This window comes from Zootoca vivipara, chromosome Z1 (genome assembly GCF_965207765.1).
Source record: "Zootoca vivipara chromosome Z1, rZooViv2.hap1.1, whole genome shotgun sequence".
NCBI classification, from domain to species: domain Eukaryota; kingdom Metazoa; phylum Chordata; class Lepidosauria; order Squamata; family Lacertidae; genus Zootoca; species Zootoca vivipara.
This window is the reverse complement of record NC_142583.1, coordinates 53,743,972-53,762,039: the sequence shown is the minus strand read 5'-3', so window position 1 is coordinate 53,762,039 and position 18,068 is coordinate 53,743,972. Positions and strand designations below refer to the sequence as shown.

Sequence of the window (18,068 nt, the reverse complement as noted above, 5' to 3'; positions counted from 1 at the left end):
ATATAGAGAGAGAGAGAGAGAGAAACAGAGAAAGATTTTATTATTTTTTATTGTGCTACGTAGATTATGTTTTTAATGTTGTACACTGCCCTGGGATGTTCGGATAAAGGGTTATATAAATGGAATGAATGGCAATTTACTCCTGAGGATCATTTAGTCCACCCCCCCCCTGCAATGCAGGAATATGCAGCTGTCCTACATGGGGATCAAGCTTGCGATGTTGGCATATCAGCACTATGCTCTTAACCAACTGAGCTATCCATGGTCCCCAGTGACTCAGATTTTTATCCACCAGGAGTTGTGCATTCAGTTTTGTGGGTCCCAGTTCTATGGAACTCCTGGCTGAGATCAAACAGCTTTGTGGGATCTCAGATCAGCAGCCCTGGATTGGGAAGCTTTTAATTTGTGATGCGTAGTTGTATTTTTATATTCTGTTGGAAGCTGCCCAGAGTGGATGGGGCAACCCAGTCAGACAAGTGCGGTATTAATAACAACAACAAACAACAACCCAAAGTTGCACCCCAACTCCAAGCTTGTATGAACCCCAAAGCAGGAAACGACAGGTTTCTTTAATCAGGTGACAGTAGGCCATCTTGCAAACCACTTTTTAAGGCAAGGTCAGTTCATGCTACATGAATTCTACATTCCTCCTAAAGAAATAGAAGTCACTTTGTAAACAAAAATACTCTATACTAGCCACACAACCTGGTTCATCTGATGAACTAATGGGGAAGTGTAATCTCCTAAATGCTTACTGTGGGCAAGACCTTTGTATCCTCTGCAGCTGCTGAGTAGCTAATATCATTTGATTGCATTTCCTTCAGGCGCTAAGATGCTTGCTTGGAAGAGGCTGAAAACCCCCAACAGAGGCACAATTATTTGCCTATGAGTCTAAAAGGCTTTTAATTGGTACTTGGGAATGGCACTATTGGAAATCCTCTCCCGTGTTTAACAAGGAGGTTAATTAATTAGCTACTAGATTGGATAATTGGATTCATTACGAAAAGCATGAAGCTTGTATGGGCTCAATGGTGGATAAAAGGAATTGTCCTAAATCCCAACAGAATTACCTACGACTAAGTTAACCTGGTGCAACCAGCAGGCCTCATCCATGAGTGCAGGAGGAGAAAAATAGCAGAATATATAAAAGAGAAATATGGCATGTATGTGAACCCTACAATCAAGGTATGATTGTAGAACTTCTATGTGTAGAAGAGAATGAAAGCACAAGCAAGCCCTTCAGCTCTCTATATTGGACAAACAAGCCAAACCCTACGCCAAAGGATAAATGGACATAAATCTGACTTCAGGAACCACAAGACAGAGAAACCAGTAGGAGAACACTTCAATCTCCCAGGACATTCTATACAAGATCTCAAAGCAGCTGTTTTATTACAGAAAAATTTCAGGAACAGACTGGAAAGAGAAGTTTCTGAATTGGAACTCATTACCAAGCTTAAAACCATGGAGCCACCTGGGATGAACAAATACATTGGATTCTTATCTCATTATGCATGATCAAGCTTTCTTTAGCGCCTCAGCCCTTGCTTTTCCCCCGCAGGACCAATTGCAGTCATCAGCAGTCGTTAACAGCCATCTACAGGTTTACCACTCCCATCAGCCCATCACCCATTCCCCCCCCCTCTGTATATACATAAGGGACTGACTTCTGTTTCAAGTGTATCTGAAGAAGTGTGCATGCACACGAAAGCTCATACCAAAATAAAAACTTAGTTGGTCTTTAAGGTGCTACTGAAGGATTTTTTTAATTTTGCTTCGACTCAGACTAACACGGCTACCTACCTGTAACTCTCTTATATAGGGTTGCCAGACTCAATAGAGGACAGGACTTCTGTGTGCCTTTAATTGCCCTGCTCTCTTTTGAGTCTGGAAACCTTAAAGAGAAACCAGCAGACCCTTTGCTTAGAAATTAAACAAAGGGCCTGCTGGTTTCTCTTTAAGGTTTCCAGACTCAAAAGAGAGTAGGGCAATTAAAGGCACAGAAGTCCTGTCCTCTATTGAGTCTGGCAACCCTACCCTTATAAAAGGGAGGTTTTGGTGGACTTCTGCAATGTTGAAAAGGTTAATGGTGTTTTTTCAGAAACCACTCTCATTGTGTTCAATGGGGTTACTCTTTGGCAAGTGTTTAGGAATGTGGTTGGCACGTATGTTTGTGTCACTATTGTGCTAGACACTGTGCAGAAGGGTGGCCAGATGTAAGAGAATAATAGAATCATATAATTGTAGAGTTGGAAGGGACCACAAGAGTCCTCCAGTCCAACCCCTTGCAATGCAGGAATCTTTTTGTCCAATGTGGGGCTTGAACCCATGTCATGCTCTACTACTCATAAGCTACAATTCTCATGATGGTTTAACATTCAACCCCTTTCGCTAGGAAACTCTCGGGGTGTTAGCTTTGTGAGAGGAATATAGGGTTTCCTAACAACTCTCAGGGACGTGGGTGGCGCTGTGGGTTAAACCACAGAGCCTAAGGCTTGGTGATCAGAAGGTTGGTGGTTCGAATCCCCGCGACGGGGTGAGCTCCCGTTGCTCGGTCCCAGCTCCTGCTACCGTAGCAGTTCGAAAGCACGTCTAAGTGCAAGTCGATAAATAGTTTCCGTGTGCTGCTCTGGTTTGCCAGAAGCGGCTTTGTCATGCTGGCCACATGATCTGGAAGCTGTATGCCGGCTCCCTCGGCCAATAACGTGAGATGTGCGCTGCAACCCCAGAGTCAGTCACGACTGGACCTAATGGTCAGGGGTCCCTTTACCTAACAACTCTCAATGCCCTTAAGTGACTGCAGTACCCAGGATTCTTTGGGAGAAGTCAAAGGGGGGGGTTGTTGGAAAAATGCCGTGGGGGTGCCTGCAAGCCCCTTCAAAACTCTGAACGTCCTCCAGTATGTGCAGCCCTGGAAAAGGCATTTCCCCTCTTCTCCAGTGCGCTGAGCGACATATATGCACAATCTTCTGGCAAAACACAGCAAGAAGAGTGAGACATCTTAGATCTAATCTACTATTTATTTACACACTGTGTACACACAAAGGCATAAATTGGTGACCGTTCTCTCCAGCTCCAAGAGAACAAAATGAACAAGTAAAAGTGAAAGTACATTACAGTGGAAGAAATAAGACCAGGCATCCCCAAACTGTGGCCCTCCAGATGTTTTGGCCTACAACTCCCATGATCCCTAGCTAGCAGGACCAGTGGTAAGGGAAGATGGGAATTGTAGTCCAAAACATCTGGAGGGCCGAAGTTTGGGGATGCCTGAATAAGACTGTCTTCCTTTCTCACGTTCTTCTCAGACAGGCATGTGATTTACAACAATCTCATCTGCAGCATCAGAGGCATGAAATACTAATAGGATGACACTGCTTTAAATGTATAGTGCAGATGAGAACTTATCATAGATAATACTAAGCTAGATGGTCTAATGGTCTGACTCAGTATAAAGCACTTTCCTATGTTCCTATGATATAAATGTTGGTATGTATAAATTCATATTTTTCTTAGCAACCTCAGTCTACCCATGCGGACAACCAAAGAGAATGAAGACTGGACGATTGCTACAAACAGGGACAGCCAGAGACAGATAGTGAATATAGCAAGGCATGTGCCCAGCAGATGGCAGCTGTACACTAGAGGTGGCAATCTCTGATTCTGTAGGTCTGCAGAAATAATATTTTCTCTTGGGAGAGTTTCAAACGAGGTGCAAGGGAGGGAAGAAGTATTTTGGTGCTCATCCATAGGTGAACATTATTTCGCTGAGAACTCATTCTCTTATTTGTGAAATCACCACTCAGTGGAAGAATCTGAAAGGACATTTCCCCCAACAGGACTAACTTTCCTGTCTAGTCATATTGAGCCCCAGATTCCAAAGGAGATATCATTTCCTTTACCCCACCCATATTTCTAGGCAAATTTTTAAAAAGTGGTAATGGGGAGTATGTGATATTTTGATGCTTGGCCTCCTCTACAGATGTGCTTTCCAATGCATGGAGGAAAGGGGTGGGGCCTCAAATGTATTGGAGGAGCCAGTGGATCCTCCCATCCTCTTCTTCCTTGCAGTTGTTAATCCAGAGAGGATGAATGTCTGAATAAACTTGAAACACTGGTGGCATGATAAGGCTCTTTCATGCATATGTCAGTAAGTTTCTCCAGGCATGTCAAACCTGCGGCCCTCCAGATGTTTTGGCCTACAACTCCCATGATCCCTAGCTAGCAGGACCAGTGGTTGGGGAAGATGGGAATTGTAGTCCAAAACATCTGGAGGGCCGCAGGTTTGACATGCCTAGTCTGTCAGGGGAAAGCTAAATGGTCAATTTTCATTGAATCATTTTAATTACTGGCACAAAAACATTAGCATCTCGATGAGTAAAAGTCCAATGTTAATTGCCTTAAACAGGTTCTGTGCTGCCCCAATGAAATTAAAAATCTGCCCCCCCCCCAAAAAAAATCACTATAATTTATTTGCAGTATGTTTCCTTAAAAGACCTGAGATCTACACCAATTATTATCTGGGCAGACCACCTGCCATACAGAACTTGGCGATCTTATTTTATGAAGCCACCAAACCTAGATGTGGGAAATTAACATCCATCTTGAGGTCCTTTTGCTTTTTGCTTCATCAAATCCTTGATGAAGAACATGTACAGCTTGAAAGCCTTCCAAACATTTTTTAAAACAACCAATAAATGTAAAGACATTTCTTTTTGACATTTTCTAGGCCAAGCTTGGCAACACGTGACTTATTTGCTATGAACAGGTTCCTATTGAAAGCACAGTTAATTTGAGTCAGAAGCAGATAGGCATGATTTCTGGAGAAATAGTTTATCTGCCAGAGAAAGAGGACCAGACACTCGGAGCACAATTAGGATCTTAAATGCTGAATTGCAGCTAATTATAATGATGTATTAATGCATCACTCATTAATTTTGACAGAATTCTGCTATGACATAGCAGAATCGCCCACTTTGTCTTCCTGCATACAGTTGACTAAGCTAGAGGGTCACCCCGCTGAGACCGAAGGCGGAAAGGTTAGTGAAGGCACTCAAAGACTCTTCCCCATGTGGAAATGCTGTTGGGAAGCCAAGAGGAAGCTACTGTTCTGCAGGGGGCTGATAGGCAGCGCAGCTGTTGCTCAGAAGAGAATAACGCATTTGTAGAGCTCTTAGGGCTCCCTCTCAGCTGATGACAAGAAGTGGAAGCCTTGCCATCAACGTAGGGCACTGAAACAAACCATTAGTATCCTGGCCAAGAATAGCCTGATTGCCATGTAAAATTCAGCTTTGGATATAGATTGGCATATGACCTGCATATATCAGCATCAATACTTTACCCGTGAAGCAAATTCTGCAAAATACTATCCGGACAAAAATTAAAGCACTTTCAAGTCCAATTAACTTCAGTGGAAGAATTAGACTCATGCTGAACTCTCTCCCACTGAAATCAACGGGACTTCACTTTGGTTGGATTGTATGATTATGGCTGTGGTTTTGATTGCAGAACTCCGCCCCCTCCTGCATTTGGGGTATTGTAAATTGTGATGCCTGCAGCAGATGTTCATAGTTTCTGAGCACAATTCAAAGTGTTGGTGCTGACCTTTAAAGCCCTAAACGGCCTCGGTCCAATATACCTGAAGGAGCGTCTCCACCCCCATTGTTCTGCCTGAGGTCCAACGCCGAGGGCCTTCTGGCAGTTCCCTCACTGCGAGAAGCAAAGCTACAGGGAACCAGGCAGAGGGCCTTCTCGGTAGTGGCACCCGCCCTGTGGAATACCTTCCCATCAGAGGTCAGAGAGATAAACAACTACCTGACATTTAGAAAATACCTAAAGGGAAGTTTTTAATCTGTGATATTTGATGTATTTTAATGTTTGTTGGAAGCCACCCAGAGTGGCAGGGGAAGCCCAGCCAGATGGGCGGGGTATAAATAATAAATTATTATTATTATTATTATTATTATTATTATTATTATAGCTAAGCCTTGACTATATTCCATTCCAAATGTTGCCACAACAAACTAATGCGGCATTGGGGGCAAGAAAGACGTAAATTATTAAATGCATGCTCTTTTTTGAAAATGTGCATATATAGCGGTACTGTATACTGTACTGTATTCTGATTGCAGAATTTGTGCTTCTTTGATCTTACATAAAATTGTCCTTATGTATTTGCATGCAGAATAAGACCTCTATGCTGTAGATGTGTGGGTTTGATGCAGCCATTCAATAACAATCATCATTTCAAAAGTTTGACTTTTTTTGTTGATTTTCTTTGACTGGGGGCGGGGTTGCCATATTGCTCAAGATTTGCTTTACTTTAAAGGAGGAGGAATTAAATATTCTTGTCCACAATGTTGCTGCTCTGATTGAAACCAGAGTCTTCTGCAGCTGCTTTAAAGTTGAAAAGGGAAAGAACCCCATCAGAGTTGGTTGTATCTCCCATACGTTGGCACTTAGAGCTCTGGGTTACTGGAATTAAGGCATTGCTCATGCTAATAAAATGCATTAATTGAATGATCCCCTACTTCTAGATCAATGGGCAGCTATTGCAAAGCATACAAACAGGAAAGCACCTGTGGCTCATGTAGTCAAGTTATTGATGAATCCGGGTTGATGTATCAACCCTGATTCTAATGTTTGGTATGCATCCATTATTATATTTCGCTGCAGAATTGCAAATAGGATTTTCACAAGCTGGATGTGGTCTCTTAATCTTCATTTCCAATGTAACCAAGCCTTAAGGATCTATGATGGCACTTAGTCACAGTCGTCCCTCGCTGCCTTTCCCTTTCCCTCTTTCCCTCTGTTATTTCCCCATGATCTGTTTCACACTTCAAGCTCCTTGGCGGTAAGAGCATATTGATGTGGCAGTGGCTTATATAGTTTCAGCAGTGTAATTGGCACTTTCCAGGGCACTGTAGAGTTGGGGTTTTTTTGCTCTGTAAGATGCTGTAAGGAGCAGGTATGTAGCTTGAGGGTACTTCTGGGTCCATTGCTGTTGCTTGAGGCTCAGGTGGTGTGGTGGTCCACTCAGCTTCGGCTGGTGGCTCAGCTGTACCCCTGTCTGTACCCCTAGCTTCTGTTGTCTATGTCCCGGTAACTTTTAGGTTAGATTACTGCAATGTGTTATATGTGGTGCTGCTTCTGCAGACAGTTCAGAAACGTCAGCTGCTGCAAAATTCAGCAGCCAGGTTGCTCACACGGGCAAGACAGTTTGAGAATATAACACCAATCCTGGCCCGACTGCCAATTGGCTGCCAATCAGTATCTGGGCCCAATTCAGTGCTGGTTTTAAACTATAAAGCCTTAAACGCCTCAGGATTGCAATACCTCAAGGACCACCTCTCCCAGTGCTGGATTTACGTACAAGCTAAACAAGCTATAGTCCCAAAAAAATTTAAAGGAAAAACAACAACTGGGTGTACATTTCCAAAATATAAGATAAAAAAACAAATAAAATAAAACCTGGATACAGCAACAGTGTCAAGTGGCTTTAGATACCTATTAGGTCCATAAATTACCATATAGCATAGCTGCCAAGTTTTCCCTTTTCTCGCGAGGAAGCCTATTCAGCATAAGGGAATTTCCCTTAAAAAAAGGGAGAACTTGGCAGCTATGGCATATAGTCGACTAAAAAAACAGTGACAATTTGTCGTTGACAAAGGACAGCTGGACATATAAAGGGCCCCATTACTTTCAGTAGCTTAGGGCCTCATCAAACCTAAATCCGGCCCTGACCTCTCCTTATATGAACCGACCCAGATCCTGTGATCATCATCTGATGCCCTTCTTTGTGTGCTTTCTCCATAAGTAGTCCGGGGGTGGCAATATGAGAAAAGGCCTTTTCTTCAGTGTCTCCACATTTGTGGGATGCTCCCCCCAGGAGGGTCGTCTGGCATCTGCATTATACATCTTCAGGTGCCAGGCAAAAAATTTCCTCTAAAACCAGGCCTTTGGCCTTCGACTGTCTGTGGCCTTTTAGACATGGGTGGGATGCTTATTAATGCATTTCTCTTTCCTCTTGGTTTTAATTTACTAATATGGGGTTTATTTTCTGTTTGTCTATTTGTTTTTAAGTCGCTTTGGGTTACCCCTGGCAAAACAAAGCAACTAACAAATTTAATAATAATAATAATAATCAGTGCTTTTTTTCTAAAAAAAATATGTTTAGGGGTATTCTCATTTTGACTCAAGAAAAACCACAATTTTATAGTTCAAATGGGGAAAAATAAATACAGTAAATGGACAAAAAGTACAAAGATTCACAAAACGTTTAGGGGTATGCGTCGCCCTGCATCCTCCCAGAAAAAAAAAGCACTGATAATGATAATAATGATAATAATATCAGAAGTGAGGAAGTGGATCATTGCCTCCCCCCACTGCCAGGCCAACTTGGACAGGTGGGTGAGACTTTGCATGCCTGGACAATCAGGTGATTGTGGGTGCTTGCCAAGTCATTTTTCTTTGCAAGTGACAACAAGCATGGTGGTGCTTGCAAGCAGATTATCAGGTGATTGGCAGGCCACATCTTTTACTGCCCCACACCTCAATTGGAGGGCAAGGGTGTGTACCATGGCCAAAATGGTCTCGTGGGCCAAATGGGGAAATCTGGTGGGCCCTTCTGCTGACGGCAATAGAACTGATAAGTCAAAGCAATTTTCCCATTCCCACTCCGGATATGAATTAAATTCATTCCGGGGGGTCCATCCGCAACCCGAAACGTCGGTAGGCAGAGGCTCCGCTTCTGTGCACATGCGCGGTGTGCAGAGCGCTTCTGCGCATGCACACACGGCAAAACCCGGAAGTATACACTTCCGGGTTTGCCGCTTTTGTAACCCGAAAGTTACATATCCTGAGCAGTATGTAACTAGAGGGTCCACTGTATGGTGAATTTGCTCAACTTGTAAATCTACGCAGTTGGAACTTCATGGATTTCAGCCGCTGGGAAATCATTTCATTGCTCTTGCTTCTATCATCACTTAGTAGTCCATAACATCCAAGACAGCCATTTTACAGTACAGTTTTCTGAGGAGAATTTCAGTGAGAAACCAGAAAAAAACCTTTTACCTGTTGCAATAAATATTGCCTGAAGTGGATAAATGATACAAAAAATCTGTTCTGTCTGTCTCTCACTCTGCAGACACTTGAGTCCTTTGTGTAACATAATTGCTGGGGGGGGGGGAGCTAAGACAATATATTTCATTATCCTATGCTGCATTTCAGTCTCTTGTAAAGTCTATATATGTCGAAGAATCAAGGTTTAGATTGTGCCTCCTCATGGTAATGTGGCCTTTTCATTTACAGAAGTCAATGCAACCGGATGAGGTTAATCATAGTAGTTTCTTAGGTGTCAATTACGTTCATCAACTCTTTACAAAAGAGAAAGATATGGGCTGGAATCTTTTATTTTTATGTTCTTGCTATGGTCTGAAATGGTATTTTTTTATGTAGGCTGCAATCTTATGCATTAAATCAGGTTTCCTCAAACTCCAGATGTTTTTGGCCTACAACTTCCACGATCCCTAGCTAGCACGACCAGTGGTCAGGGATGATGGGAATTGTAGTCCCAAAACATCTGGAGGGCCAAGTTTGAGGAAGCCTTCCTTAAAATAAACCCCACTGAACCCATTGTGGCTTTCAGACATGCATACCGTAGGATCCCATGTGAGATCATAGCTAATGTATTAAAATGTGACACGTTAAAATTCCTAGATTAACCCCAAAGGAGTTAACTGAAATAACCAGAAATGATATACAGTAGTACAAATATGTAGTAGTCTCAAAAATATAAAACACATACAAAAGGTATCTAAGATATGTATAAACTTACAATAGGAACTTTTATAACTTTTTCCCTAAAACTTCAAAGTGTATGTTCACTTTAATTAAGGCCAAGGTACACAACATGATACTTACTCTCCAGCTGTCTGACTTCAACACACATCATGCCTGACCTCTGTCCATGCTCAGAAGGCTGATAGCAGGCGGAGTCTAACAACATCTGGAGGGCACAATTCTGGCTGCTCCTGAATTAAGGCCTAATTCTCATGTTACTCTTGAGGTGTGGGGGCTGCTCAGACGTAGTACAGCCCCAAGTCACTCCAGTAACGTATGAAAATGAGAAGCAAAATTGCAATACTGTAGCCATATGCTTACCAGTGCTGCTTGCCTCTGAGAAAGACACCACAATTTAAGAAGGATGTTGACAAGTTAGAATGTGTGCAGAGGGGGCGGCCAAGATGATCAAGGGTCTGAAAACCAAGCCTTATGAAGAGTGGTTGAGGTAACTGAGTATGTTAAGCCTGGTAAAGAGGAGACTGAGAAGAGATGTGATAGCCATCTTCAAATATCTGAAGGACTGTCCCATGGAAGAGGGAACAAGCTTGTTTTCTCCTGCTCTGGAGGGTAGGACTCAAACCCATGGCTTGAAGTTACAAGAAAGGAGATACTAACTAAACATCAGGAAGAACTTTCTGACTAAGAGCTGTTCAACCCTCGGAAGGTTGTCAACTCTCCTCCTTTGCAGGTTTTTCAGCAGAGGTTGGATGACCATCTATCTTGGTTGCTTTAGCTGAGATTCCTGCATTGTAGGGGGCTGGACTAGATGAGCCTTGGGGGGTCCCTTCAAACTCTACAATTCTATGATTCTATAACACGGATAGGGCACATTGCCATATCACCCATACTAGCTATCATCCAGTGAAGTTGAGAGAGACAAAAGGAAGTGCGTCTTCACCCAGTTAAAGTGCAGAATTTTGCTTCCGCAGGATATAACTTCCACCTACTTGGATTTAAAAGGGAATTAGACAGATTTGTGGCCCTATCAATTACTGGAGAACAACAATGGCAGAGAGGTATAGCTTGTGGGAAAGAGGATCCTGGGCTAGATAGGCTTTTGGTTTGATCCTGCAGGGCTCTTCCTGTGTTCAGATCTCAGATGAACTTTTTTTTTTAACAGGAAAAACATAATGGCAGCATTCAAACTGACTATGAGCGAGGTTTCAAAAATTCCAATCCAATTTGTTATACAGCTTTGCCTGAATTAATTTGAATGTGCATAAGAATGTGCATAAAGGTTATAAGATTCTTCTGACTCTTTTCAGGTACATTCCTGAGTTCGTTTTTGTTCCTTTGTATGCTTCACGCCTTTAAAAATGGCTGCAGAAGCACAAATAGCTGTTCGAGGTTAACAAAGTGGAGAGTTCGACTTAATGGTTCAGAAGCAATCACAGACATCAAAAGAACCCGTTTAAAGGCTGAAATTGTGAAGTACATCAGCAGGAAAGGAAACTCAGCAGTTTTGAAACTGTGAGAAGTCCCTTACGTGGACTTGCAATCAGACAAGGAGACACCGAGATAAGTCTTACCACTTCCTTTTTATTGTAACGCGTTTGCAAAGGCGGGCTCCACGACCTGAGTGGTGCGAAGAGCCAAGAGCAATGTACAGACATAAGTTTTATATCCTTCCCTACTGCTGCCGCCCCTCCTTTAGAGGCTTGGCTTACAATCTACCTGAGTAAGACACATTTCTATACATTAACCAATCTACGCTCGCTATTTTAAAGTTTAACCTTATTAGGAAGTAGGAGCTATGCTTCCTTATCTCTACCCTAACTTAGCTGACATAGCACCCCCTATTCTAACTTAGCTGACAGGCATCCTGTCCTAGCATCCTGTCCTATCCTAACTTAGCTGACAGGCATCCTGTTTTATTCTACTGAGTTTGAGGCACATCCTGTCTTAGTCTTTCTCACAATCCCCCCTCTTTTTGTATCTTGTCTCAAACTCACAGAGTAGTTCGTGGCCTAGTCCACTTTCCTCATCTTCCTCTAGACTTCCTTCTGGCGCACCTGTTGGGAGGGACTTATAAGCCTGCATTAGCATCATTATGCGAGGGGGAACTGTCCTATCCATCATTCTTTCCATCATTGACTGTAAGCATTGTAGCAAGCAGGGCATACAAAAGCAGAAAAGGATTAAAATCACAAGGGGTCCTGCTAATGCAAAAAGGATTCCTCGCAACCATCCACTGGGTAAAAACTTCTCCAACCAGGACATGTCCCACCCTTCCCAGGTCTGTACTGGGACATGTGCTGTTTTTTTTTTGTATTTTATCCGCTAGGTCTCTTATAGGTGGGCTGTGTGTGGACTCCCTCCCATATTGCTGCCCTGGATGCGCTTGAACAGATATTTCCGTTCCTGCAGATAGGACTGTTCCCATCCGTGATTCCCACACCAAACTCCAGCTCTCCCGTTAGGTCCCTGGCCCTTATCTATGGCAGCACAGGCATCAAAGCAAACCACAACCTTGCCCTCTTACTCAGAAAGAATGGGGCCCTTTCGGGGGACAGATATTCCAATGCCTGCCGCACTGTTGGACTCTCTGCCAGCTCACACTGGACCTTTCCTCCTAATGCTATCTTACAGTGTTGAAGGATTATGTCTTCCATGAAAATAACATTACATTCCTCTGAACAATGCACACATTGCACGCACCCCTCATAATGAGCACAACAACAACATTCGAAAAAGCACACACAAGTACAGAACAAACACATTTGCTTTACAGTCTCGGTGTGTCCTGCTGGATCCTGGTTCCTGATTTAGTGAGTGTCACTTTCAGCGGGTCATCTGGACTAGTCGTTGCCGTCCAACTTTCAGGTGGAGCTCTTTTACCCGGTGGTAATGGGTCCATCCATGTTCTCTGGTCCGTACTGCTGACTCAGTGGTAAGTAGGACTTGGTATGGGCCCTCCCAGCTCGGGGTGAGTTTCTCCGTTCGCCACGCTTTTATCAGGACCAGGTCTCCAGGTTGGAAGCTGTGCTGTTGCTCCAAAAGTGGGGGCCTCTGTGCTAGTATGCCTTGCCTGTGAAAGGATAACAAAGACTGGGACAGTGACTGCAGGTATTTCTGGGTGAACTGATCCCTAAATTCAATCTGAGGGTTTCCTAGGAGAGCTAGATAGGGGTGGCCCATCATCATTTCAAACGGGGACAAGCCAGTATCCTTCCGAGGTGCCACCCTCATTCTCAATAAGGCCAGGGGGAGATTCTTTGTCCAGGGCAACCCATTCTCTAGATACAGCTTGGTCAAGTGTTTCTTGATTTCTCCATTTGCCCGTTCCACTTTCCCACTACTCTCAGGATGCCAGGGGGTGTGAAAGTTCCACGTGATTCCTACCGCCCTCATCACTACTTGCATTGCCAATTGGGTGAAATGAGTTCCCCTATCTGAATCCATTGCTTCCACTACTCCATAGCGGGGAAGGATATGCTCTAAAATAGCTTTGCTGACCACCTGAGCCGTGGCTCTGCGGCTAGGGAAGGCTTCAACCCATCCAGTTAGGTGATCTTTGAACACCAATAAATACTTTTGCCCCCCTCTTTCTGGTAACTCAGTAAAATCTACTTGTATTCTTTGGAATGGCCACACCGCTAACGGTCGCCCGCCCCTTTCTGTCTTTCTGGCTCGGGCCTTATTAACCTTCTGACATATTAAACATTTCCATGCAATAGTGTGCGCCATGGGCCACATGTCCCTGCTCCAATATAAAGGTTTTACCAGATTAATCATTCCCTCAGTGCCCAAATGGCTTCCCTCATGTATTTTCTCCAATATATTCAACATAGCCGATTTTGGAAGGACTATCTGCCTCTCTGGGGTTTCCCATCCATCTCCTTTCCTTTCCCATCCTTCCTTTTCCATGTATCCCTTTTCCTTCGGGGTGAAGGCGAGATTCTTTAAATCCTGCGGATCCACAACTGGTATCCGCAAAATACACTGCTGAATCACTTCTTTCCTCGGTACCCCTTCTGCTGCCTCCCTGGCCCTGAGGTCTGCTCAAGCATTTCCCTGTTCCTCCGGCCTGTTTCCTTTGGTATGAGCTAATATGTGCACAATGCCTATCCTTCGAGGCCCCATCAGAGATTCTAGCAACCGTTCTAACAAGGCTACGTGCTCAATCTGTTTCCCATCCGCCTTAATAAAACCTCTCTCCCTCCATGTCCTGCCAAAAGTATGAACTACTCCCCACGCGTATCTTGAATCTGTCCATATGGTTACATCCAATCCTTTTGCTAATTCTAGGGCACGAGTCAATGCCATCACTTCACATTTTTGAGCTGACCAAGTGTTGGGGAGCGCCCCGCTTTCTATAGCCTCCCCATCTTCCTTTACCACTGCATATCCTGACCTCCTTCATCCGACCTCTGTGGCTGCTCCTTCCCTCAACCCCACTAGGCCTGGCTGATACATTGCCCAGGACCAGCATGAGGGACAGACTGCAACTACGGCTTCACTCAGCGGTGTATCATGGGTGAAGAGGGGGGGGTGAGGTCTCTGTTAGACTTCCCCCCACCCTCTACCACCGCCTGGTCCATATTTGGGGGGAGCACACATCATGGTTTATCAGGATATCATGATGCTAAGCTGCTGATATACCATGATGTTGAAAACCAGCTATCACCCAGCCCTAGTCTGTTTTTTAGTATCCCTAAAATCCATTGCTTATTAGGAGCTACCCCACATTTTGTTCAAAAACTTGCTTTGCAGAGGTAACTACCATAGAGTTATCAAAAATTTCAAAAGTAGGGGGTCCGTGGCTTGGCTTTTGAAAAATAGGGGGTCCTCAGTAATTAGCTAATTGGGAACCACTGCTCTAAAATACAGGGTTCACAGCAAGATTTGTGCTACCAGAGAGACACATACATTTAAATACAGACATAAAACTGGGAAAGGAATCCCAGGCTATGCCCTATCATGCAAACACACAAGTGTACTAGGAAAAAGAAGAAGGGGAAGATAAAAATACCAATATTTATATAGAAGCCTTTAACAACCCTTAAGATAAACAGTTCAAGACAGAAATTACTTCCTTAAACTAAAAAGTCTAAGGGATGCTTATAACACATAAGATACCCAAGTTGGGTGAATTTTCTAGAGAAGAATCATCCTCATTTGCATGGTATGCCTAACGTAAAGGATAGGAGTAACTTAAGGGTTAAATAAGCACATACAGAAACTGAGAAGGGGTGAGTACTTTTCACACCAAATGGAATTCCTAGCAATACTTTCCCCCCCCCTCCCTTTCAGCTTTCCCATGAAAGGAAACTTACTTGGGAGTAAGTTTACTTATTAGTAAATCCTGGCTGCTCTCACAGAGACTGTAGGAGCCCTTCTGCCCAAACGAACTCAGGTAGACAATTGCTGGCTATGGAACCTCTACCTTTAATAATATTTTCCTAGAAGGCACGCCATATTGAAAACATTAGGCTAAATTCACAGCACATTTCAAAGTAGAATAGAACATGACAGTAAATTAGCTCTCTCATAAACTCAATTCCAACTAAACATTCCCCATAAGCTCCAAATTTATTTCCTCTTTAATTGCAAGGGCGGCAATCCCCCTCTCAGAATACAGTTTAACACATACAGGAATTCTTTCCTTTCCTTTCTACCACTTAGAGGAAGACTCTATTTTGGAGCCCTTTTCAAATAACAAAACATTTGCACACCTCATTCTCACATTGCCATGTTTAAGATTGATCAGGTCCAACATGGCTTCTTTAAACTAAAAATTTTAGAGCAAGCTTGCAATTATAACTATCTGTGGATATTATGGCCAAATTTAAACAAATCCCTTGAACATTTTCAGTCTTGAGTACAGCTCTTATTTACTTCAAGAAAAACAGAGATCTCTAACATACAGACTCTCAGGCTGGATTTTTCTCTAATTATTTATGGGTTTCTGTCTGGCCTTTTGACAGAGACACAAAGAACAGACTCACATATACTTAACAAACACACATAACAGACAACATGTAACATATAACCATATATATATATCTTTTCTTCATTTTAAGGAATTTGCTTGTTCCATTAAACTCTTATACACTGGGGTTGATGAGCCTCCCCCCATTTTCCCTTCACCTCAATTATTCACTGCACTCACACACTCGCACCTGGGTTTCGTGGCCTGGGTGGTCGCCCACACGCAGGAAACGCACTACTGCCCAGTCCGGTCTCTGCCAAGGCAGAGACCCACACTCAGTTTTGGGTTTCCTCTACGGTCCCCCACTCTTTCACACTGCATGCATATAGGCGCCTCACACAAACAGCCTCCCAACCTAACCTGGTTCCCTTTTACCTTCCCATTTTCATTTTCATTTTATTTTTTTATTTTATTTTTATTTTTACCTTACGCGTTTTACCTTTACCCTATGGAAGGATGGTTCGGTCACATCTTACCTCTACTGCGTGCCTACTAGACCACTTCCACGAGGCTGATCAGGCCTCTTGCCCCTACCTCTGCTGCGGGGTCCCTTACTCACCCATCCTGCGGGGTTGAGACAGTCTCTTTCCTTCAGCCGGCTCCATTCCTTGTCACTCCGCTCATCCGCGAAAACAGGCCAACACCTTATTTCCTTAACTACAAAAACACATGTACTCCAAATGCAATACACCCTTCTCCCTTCTCTTTCCCTTCTCAGGAAATCACACAATACTCACCCCCTTCAGTCCAGTGCCTCCTTCTCGGTGGCTGGTGAACTGGCAGGCGTCCCTGCAGGGCAAGGCAGTCGCTTACTGCAACGGTCCCTGACCGTTTCCTTTCTCTTACTTCCCTTAGACCCACTTAAATCGGTTCTCCGTCGTTCAGCCCTCGGGATCTGTCACCACGGGGTCCGGACAGTGGGTCTCTCCGAAAAGAACGGAGTGCCGGCTGACCCTCTTCCGAGATTCCCGCCGTGCAGACCGTCGAGGGCCCCACGTTGGGCGCCAAAATTGTGAGAAGTCCCTTACGTGGACTTGCAATCAGACAAGGAGACACCGAGATAAGTCTTACCACTTCCTTTTTATTGTAACGCGTTTGCAAAGGCGGGCTCCACGACCTGAGTGGTGCGAAGAGCCAAGAGCAATGTACAGACATAAGTTTTATATCCTTCCCTACTGCTGCCGCCCCTCCTTTAGAGGCTTGGCTTACAATCTACCTGAGTAAGACACATTTCTATACATTAACCAATCTACGCTCGCTATTTTAAAGTTTAACCTTATTAGGAAGTAGGAGCTATGCTTCCTTATCTCTACCCTAACTTAGCTGACATAGCACCCCCTATTCTAACTTAGCTGACAGGCATCCTGTCCTAGCATCCTGTCCTATCCTAACTTAGCTGACAGGCATCCTGTTTTATTCTACTGAGTTTGAGGCACATCCTGTCTTAGTCTTTCTCACAAAACAGTAATTCTGATTTTCTTGTTGGCTGTAATAAATAGAACCAGCCACCCCAACCTTAGCACTGTGTTCAGTAAATTGAGTTGAGATTGACACGGGGCAGTGGCAAAGATTCTGTGTTTAGGAGTTATCAAAGCAAAATGCTACTAAAACAATAATGCTTTCAATTTAGTATGCTTATGCAGTAGATCAGGCTTCCTCAAACTCAGCCCTCCAGATGTTTTTGGCCTACAACTCCTATGATCCCTAGCTAGCAGAACCAGTGGTCAGATATGATGGGAATTGTAGTCTCAAAACATCTGGCGGGCCAAGTTTGAGGAAGCCTGCAGTAGATAGTCTCTACAACCCAGGGCCGTCTTAAGCATATCTGGCGCCCTGGCGCTGTGGTGCGAAGATCCCTCCAGCGTCCCCCCCCCGCCCTGTTTCCCAGCGCGGCTGTCTGGTGGGCGCAGCGTGGCTGCCGTGGGCGCAGCTATGTGGCGCCCCCTGGTGGCCCTGCGCCCTGGTGCCCTGCACCACCCAGCCTTGCTGTAGGGCCGGCCCTGCTACAACCACAGTAGATGCTGTAACCTTCTAACAGTTTGACTTCACCTACAAAGACACACTCCTCCATTTTCTCTTGAGGCAGATGGATGCCAGCAAGCATTGTGCAGGGCTGTGGAGTGGATATCTGATTGAAAAGCTCTTTATTGACCTTTGGAATATCTGACTTCTCTTTCCTTCCATATTTATGCGCACTTACTTTAAATGCTACTTAGCTGCTATCTACTTTTTCATAAGCCTTTTCCTCTGCTATTAGGGCAGAGGAAATAGTCCCCAACCCCATGTTGTTGGACAT

The 18,068-nt window shown here is 44.1% G+C and overlaps 1 long non-coding RNA gene across 1 annotated transcript; it reads right to left on the bottom strand.

The window, feature by feature from the left end:
- Nucleotides 1-11,734: 11,734 nt before the first annotated feature.
- Nucleotides 11,735-17,146, bottom strand: LOC148687386 (uncharacterized). The gene is made up of 2 exons (XR_015947792.1): nucleotides 16,332-17,146; nucleotides 11,735-12,868 (listed from the first exon to the last, which is right to left on the bottom strand). It is a non-coding gene; the product is annotated as an uncharacterized LOC148687386 (long non-coding RNA).
- Nucleotides 17,147-18,068: the final 922 nt, after the last annotated feature.